The following is an 8,018-nucleotide window of genomic DNA, read 5'->3' as shown; positions in this document are numbered from 1 at the left end:
TAACAAGGTTGCAGATGCACTAAGTAGGAGGCAATTGTTGCTTACAGTAATGCAAGTTGAAGTAGTTGGGTTTGATGAACTCAAGAATTTGTATCTTGAGGATCCTGATTTTGCTGAAGCATGGAAAGATTTTAAAGAGCCTGTTGCTGTAGATAGAACCAAGTGGTTAGACTATTTGATTCAGGATGGCATGTTGTTCAAGGGTAGTCAATTATGCATTCCAAGGAGTTCCATGAGGGAAAATCTGATTAAAGAGAAACACAGTGGAGGGATGGCAGGACATTTCAGTCAAGATAAGACCATTGCCATTCTTAGAGAACATTATTTTTGGCCTCAAATTTCACAAGATGTGAAGAATTTTGTACAAAGTTGCCAGGTTTGTCAAGTTGCCAAGGGGTTTAGTCACAATACTGGCCTATATCAGCCATTGCCTATTCCATCAAAGCCATGGGAGGACATAAGTATGGATTTTGTTCTTGGATTTCCAAGGACACAAAGGGGTAATGACTCAGTATTTGTGGTGGCTGATAGGTGTAATCACCTAAAAATGGTCATCTAGACTATTAGCCCCCTTCTCAGCATTTTGGCTAAATTAATTTAATCATTTACCTAGACCAAATTGCTAATAATCAATTTATTTGATTATAACCTATAGTTTGACTATGCTATCCTAAGTTCATTATTTGATTAAAAGAACATGTCCCCTTTTAATTAAATAAAAGACCCCATTCTTCTAAACCACTTAAAGTGCACACATAAAGTCCTTTTTCTATTTTGCAATTAAAAGAAAAGGCTTTGTGACTTTTGTCTTATGTGACAAGTCAACTTATATTCTATTGGTTGATTTGTGTGTGCACATGGATCACTCCTATTTTTGAATTCAACCGTTGATCATCCACCATTTCATCTTGATCTCCACCGTCCATACATCTTTAAAAGGGAGAGAGCTTTCCCCCTCAATCCATCCATCTTTTGAATATTGTTATGCTGCAGGTTTTCTAATAGGTTTCTTTGGAGCTTTGTGGAGAACTTCTATTTCTTGTCTACATTCTCTCATACCATAGCATTTTAGCTTAGATTCATGTTGCATGTTAGTTTAGCTTCTATTTTGCAATAATCTATCTCACATAGCTTAATATTTGGATTGTAACACTCTCATCCATGCTTAGAATAGCTGCACTTTTCATATTCATTCTAGTTTAATCTCTAGTTGCATTGCATTCTTGAGGAATTCTTTGAGACATTTGCATTCTTGCATCTTGTCTTTAGAACCTCCCATTGCATGGTTTACTAGTAAGAAGAGTATCTCTAAGGCTCATCTGAGAGCCTTCTTATTCTTGAAATATACTCTCTTGCACTCCATGGATAGGGAGCTCTAAGCCGGCATCTAAGCATTCCCAACTCATGGAATCGTTTGGATAGAAGGGTTTAGAGTGTGACACTTTCGAGTGTACATTTTTGGCGCCCACCGTGGGGCTTGAATCAAGTTCTAGCTCCATTTGCTTTCATTTTTTATCTCTGGTTTTTTTACAGCAGCATATTGGATCTAATCAAATGCTTTTTTATAATTATCACTTTGGTTTTAAGGCCAAGCCATAAGTAAATTGGTTTGAAGGTCAAAAACTTAGTTGGTTTAAAGATTTGATCATATCTTTTAAACCGCTTAGATTTTGGTTCTGAAATTTTTTTTGCAGGTTGGTTATATGCTCAAAATGTCTCAGTCCTATTTTCAAAGCATTTTGATGTGATTTTCGAAAGTTATGATTTTTTCTTTATTTTTCATAAAAAACCGTTTTTGATCGCAAATCGGCGCATTTTTTAGAAAAACTTACATTTTCAGAAAGCTTTTTGAATTCTAATGGGAGTTCTTTCTTTGTGTTTTGAATTTTGAGATCGTATTAAGGATCAAAAACTCGATTTGATAAATTTGGCCTGTTTTGACAAAATCAATCTCTAGGGAGCAAATGAAGAGATTTTTTAAAATTTCTTGCATTTTTGGAAAGCTCTCTGATTTTCAATAGGGGTATCTTTTTTTTATTTTCATTTTTGGATACGAAATCATAGCAAAAAAGTCTAATCTTGTTGACTAGGTCAAAACCAAAGAGTAAAAATGAAAGCATTTGTGATTAACTTGCACTTTCTTTGCATGTACTTAGTTGGAAGATAAATTAGATTTTTGAAGCAACTCACCACTTTTTATTGCATATTTTTATGTTATTTCACACTAACTTTTGTTGCTAACAAGTTGTGATTTCAGGTTGCCATCCTTATGAAAAAAAATTGAAACATTGCATAAAAAGAACGCATGTCAAAGCTTCAAATGCACAAGGGCTACTAACGATTGTTTGCAGGGCTGCCCAAAGCATAAAAATCCAAAATTTTTTGCTTTTTTTTGGCATTCACTAATTGTTCATTTTTCATAGGCACATAAAACTTGTGATTAGATTCTTTTGATAATAGGAGAGTATGCTCTTCACCCTTGTGGTGAATCAGAAATCTTGACTTGCCATTTGGTTTCAAAAGCAAGGGGTAATTGAATCTTCTTGGCATGTTTGGGAGAAAATGATTGGAATAGGAGAGTATGCTCTTCACCCTTGTGGTGAACCAGAAATCTTGACTTCCAAAATTTGATCCACTTTGTGTAGTTAGAATCCTTTAGAGGGCCTGCTCTCGGACAACCTGAGAGGAACGACCCAAGTGGGAACAAGCCGATTACCTGGCTCTTCCAACCCACTATAAACTCAAGGATATCAAGGACACAAAACCTTGGTAGACGTAGTGTTTATCTTCATCTAGTGTGATCGCTTATGGGATTTCGACCATAGGGAGATCACTAGGCAAGAATGCTTAAGGTACTCTTGTGATCACGAGATCGGTTACTCATCGCAAGGTGAGGTGTCTCGTAATTGGGAGCAAGAGGAACACTATGAACGGAAGCCCTATCTAAACACTCTAAGTTAGTAACTACCCTTTTTTTAGCCGCTCAACTTCTTGGTGCAAGGATCGATCCTAGTGGACTACCCGGATCACCCCAAGATTTACACTCACCATATGTGTTCCCTTGGTTATGCTTATGGCATTTCCATGACAAAGCCAATATCTCTTGTGGGAAACCACTTGGTGTGAGGCAAAGGAGCATTAAGCGTGGGCCAATTTGTTGAGTAATGAACCATGACTTCTAGGTAGATATTGCTTGATGTGTTCTCGAATGTGGTATACTTGTGAAAATCTTTTGAACATACACATGACGATAATTCTAGGGAATTCTTTTGAGACGTCACATATGCTTGTATCATGCAAGGTTGCTTTGTCCCTTGCTTGATTGTTTGAAGAATACTCCATGTGTCACTATCTTTCTTGGAAAGAAATTGTTTTTGAACATCAAACTTGCTATGCTATCAACTATTGTCAAACTTTGTCAACCAAGTCAAAACATCAAATGCAAACATTTTTTCTTGTGTTTCTTGCTAAGGGGAGTCCCATCATTTGACTTTGATCTGCTATGTCTCTAGTTTTGGAACATGCTTAAAGTGGCTCTTTGGTCTTAGTTCTCTTGGTCTTTTTGTCTTCATGGTCTATGCATGCTTGCTAGTTATCCTTTTGCTAAAATGGTTACCTTGATTTCTTGACTACACTCTTGGGTTGGAGAGTTGTTCACTTGTCACCCTGCTTGCTCTATCTATTTGGCTATTTGGGCATCTTGCCTAGCTATTGACTTGAGTCATTCATGTCGTAAGTTTCTTGGACATATTGTTTGACAAGTCGCTTTAATCTCTCTCTACTATCTTGGCAAGTGAACACTCTACCTCTCTAGTTTGGACATCAAGTTATCTTGTGTCACCCTATTAGCTTCCTCTAGTCTCCTTCATGCTTGATTATCTATCTACCACTATGGAATTCAAAGCTTGTGCTACCAAACCTCAACCGAATCTAGATGATCATGATATCCTCCATGTCACTAAAGAGTTTCAAGATCTATATGCACAATACAAAGAACTAGAAGAGACAAATGATCTTTCTTACCTTCATCTCTCTAAGCGCATGATAGAAATGAAGTCTAAACTTGAGAAAAGGTTGGAGGAGAAGATTGCATCATTACATGAATCTTCCTTAAGGTCTTTACATGCATGTGAGTCACCTTCTTTGAGGTCGTCCTCTTCTTCTAGGTATACATGCTCTACTTCAAGACATCAAATGTCTTCATCTTCTAGATCTAAAGACCTCTTTAGAGAACAAGCAAGTGATACCTCCTTTAAGCCTATGCTAAAATTTCATGATGGACCTATCTTTGAGCAAGCTAATGATGAATACATAGATGCATACCATTCACTTGAGAAACAACAAAAGGATCCTAGACATAGTTCTAATAGAACTTTTTCTCCCTTGGAAGATTCTTATGATGACACTTTGCAAAAACTTCTTAGTAATAAGATCATCATGTTACCAAAGTCTAGCTCATATGGAAACCCATTCTTGGATATCTATTGTGCTTATCATCGATCTAATGACCATGCTACTTCAGATTGCATTGAGCTAAAACATAAAATCCGAGATCTTATGGATAATGGAATTATTGGAACCTCTAGTGACCCATGTGCTAAGGATACTTCTCTTGAGCAAGATTACGTTGATGAACCTATGTCTAGTAGTGGTTCCATTACATCTTCCACTTCTTCCAACACTCATGCATCTCCCAACACTTCAAAGCTTTCCAACTTGCCTCCATCAAATAAAGAACCTAATGCTTTCCACATTGTCTACATGTATCCTCAAAGGCTACCTCTAAAAGAAACTCAAGCTAACCTTCACTTGGCTGCAAACCTTTTCCATGCTACTAATCCTAAACATCCTCAACCTTCATGCACTACTATGCCTAATCCAAGCACTACTCCATTCACTCTTCATTCTCCCTTGTCCTTAGAAGTGGCTCCATGTCAAGAGGACTCTCAAAAAGAAAAAGCTATAAATGTCAAGAAAGATCAAGATCAAGCACCCTTTCATCTCTTTCAAAATTTCACTCCTCCATATCCTATGTCTTTTCCACCTCCTAAGTATGATGAAGATACCACTTCCACTATCTCCCTTGAGCTTACTAAAAATTATGAGAAAAGTTCTCTTCATATGCTATCCAAAGCTACTTGTCAAGATCAAAGTGTCCCCTCATGTTCTACTTCTCCATATCCACTTCAAAATTGTGCTCAAGCTTCAAGTGCTTCTATTAAAAATGTTGTTCCTATCAAAAGTACTCATGAGTCTATTGATGGCTTTGACCATGTTGCTCATTCTAAAGATGTTGATATCCCTTCCCACTATCCCTTTGCATCTTCTAAATCTATCCTTGGTCCTTATCCATCAAAGCTAAAGCCTTCAAACCTTCCATCTATATTGGGACCTTATGTTCCTTCATCTCCTACACTTTCCACTCCTAGCTCTCCCATCATACCTCAAGATCAAAAAAAAACACTCATCCTTGATGACTTTTCACCCATCTATACATCTAAACCAGTCATATCATCCTTATTCATCCACAGATCCCAAGTCCTTTGGAAGTGAGAATAAACATAAGAATCCATTGAAAAATAAAGATCACTATGTCCCATCTAATCGACATGTGAATGCTAAGAAGGAGAATGCACAAAAAAGACCGCAAAGGTCCACTACTCAAAGAGCTAAACCAAAGAAAATATGGGTTCCTAAATCCATCATTATACAAATGCACTCTCAAGCACCCAAAAAACAAGGAAAATCTAAAGCTATGTGGATTCCCAAGTCTCTTTTAAAAGACTTGAATATTGAAAATACTTCAAAGTTGACATTCAAGCTTCCAAAGGCTTCCATTCCATCTTCTTCCAAAAATATTCCAAAGCCTTCCACTCCACTTTTTTCCAAATCTCTTCTACCAGGTCATACATCTAAATCTCAAGCTATTTCATCCATGATTCCTCCATCATTCCAATACCCTTCAAGGTGTGTGTCAATGTTGATCTTGTCCAATATTTCAACTACCCTCATGAAATCCTCTAAAGCTTACACTAACTTTCTATACATGAACTCTTATCCTCCATATACTCTTCCTACTACCATTTCTCTTTCATCACCCTATCAACATCTTTGAGCATACCTTTCTATGGTCTTGGCTTATCATGACTTATCTTTTCTATAGGAGCACTATCTACATTCAAAAAGCTTGAGCTCTTTCTAAAAAACAAAAAATTAAAAAAAAATGTGCCTTGGTGAAAACTACTTCTTGTGGCACCTTGGTAGCAAAAGTAAAGAGAAATAAATGCATCCTATGGTGAAAAATACATCTTGTGGTACCTTGGATAAGTACCATGATGAAAACCTGGCAAACAGGCATCATGCGTAATTCTTCCATCATCCATCTGTCCCTTCTTCTCTCTTTGATCTTGACAATGTTGAGCTATCTTTGCATATTGGCTATCTTATCCACCAGATTTTCTATTGTGCTCTCCCATTCACTCATAGCCTCTATCTTGAGCTTTATTCTTATTGCTCTATCCCATTGGTATACTATCTAGTTGACCCCTTGGTCTTGATCATAATAAATGAAACATGGTTCTCATAGGTCTCTTGACATGGCTACTCTTTTGGACTACATGCTTCATGCTGTCTCACTTTTTGGCTTCACTGCTTATCCTACATGCTATCTTGCTCATTTCTTCCATTGCTTATCCAAAATATGCTTCATATGACTATTTCACCTCTTTCCCTAGCTTGGGTACTCTTGAGGAGTCAGTCCTTGAGGATCACTTTTACTTGCTTCATGCTCCTTTTTCATCCATCTTTGCTTATCCACTGGCTTGTTTCTCCATCATGTCCTATACCTTGCTAGACATTATGAGAAAATGATGTGATCTTGCTCGAGAACTAGTAATCTCTAAAACCTTCTAAAAATTTCCAAAAAATCATATATGATGCTGAAAAAAATCCTAAAAATCAGAAAATGTCCTAAAGAAAAGATCTTCTTAGTGAAAACCTAGCAATAGGTGCTTTGATGTATCACCAAAAAATCAAAAATACAAAAAATTGAAAAAAGTCCTGAAAAAATTTGTCAAGTGGTGAAAATATGGAAACAGGTGCTACTTGAGACCCTTGCACCTCTGTTTATCAGTCTCAATCACCTATTTGGCTACACATTTCCTAACTTGGAATTGTTTCCTGTCCTCATCTTGGGGGCACAACTTCTTAGCCTATTGAGGTATTCTTGTGCATTAGGGTTTCTTTGACAACTCACAAAATAGTGTTTCTCAACACTTCCCCCACTTTGACATCAAGTGTTTTTCAACACTTTAGAGATAGTTTTCCTACGGTCTCCGATGTCGCGATATCTCACTATCAGAATCAAGTTTGGAAGAAATGGCCAAGTGACTTACACACACGCACTTTAACACTTAAATGACTGAGCTATGCTGACATTTATCTACTTTGTGTGCTGTCTATGATGATTTCTTTGCCATGTATTCCCTTCCTAATAGTCTTTCAAGGATTTCATTGACTAGAAGACTGGGGGCATGGGACATATTTTCTTGATTTTTGCTTGTGGGTATACTTTTGTTTGTCTATAGTGTTTTAAGCATTCATGCTTGTCCTATTCAACACTTTGACTTATAAATGTATCATCCTTGATTGTTTTGCAAGATCGCACTCAGGGTTTATCCTGGCGCTTATGCCTTGATACAGGTGTAATCTTGCTAAATTAAACTTAGGGAATCTAATCGTGTAGTTATCTTGACTTACATGTCTCTGATGCTTAGATTGGATTTCCACATACCTATCTAATATCGATCATATTCATATCCCCATAGTTATACTAGTGATGGTTTTATGATCTCATGATGTCCCTAATAAATGCTCAATGATGAAATTAAGAGTCTAAATGTTATGCACTTCTTGCTGGTAAACCACTTTGCATGTTAGCTTGCATTTTAGGTTCATTTTCTAGCTTAGTCTTGCATTCTTGCATATGGGGAGAGCTCTCTCTTCATCTTTTTGTGGAC

This window comes from Cupressus sempervirens, chromosome 5 (genome assembly GCF_028749045.1).
Source record: "Cupressus sempervirens isolate cs-2001-9-10 chromosome 5, ASM2874904v1, whole genome shotgun sequence".
NCBI classification, from domain to species: Eukaryota; Viridiplantae; Streptophyta; class Pinopsida; order Cupressales; family Cupressaceae; genus Cupressus; species Cupressus sempervirens.
This window is presented reverse-complemented; position numbering follows the sequence as displayed.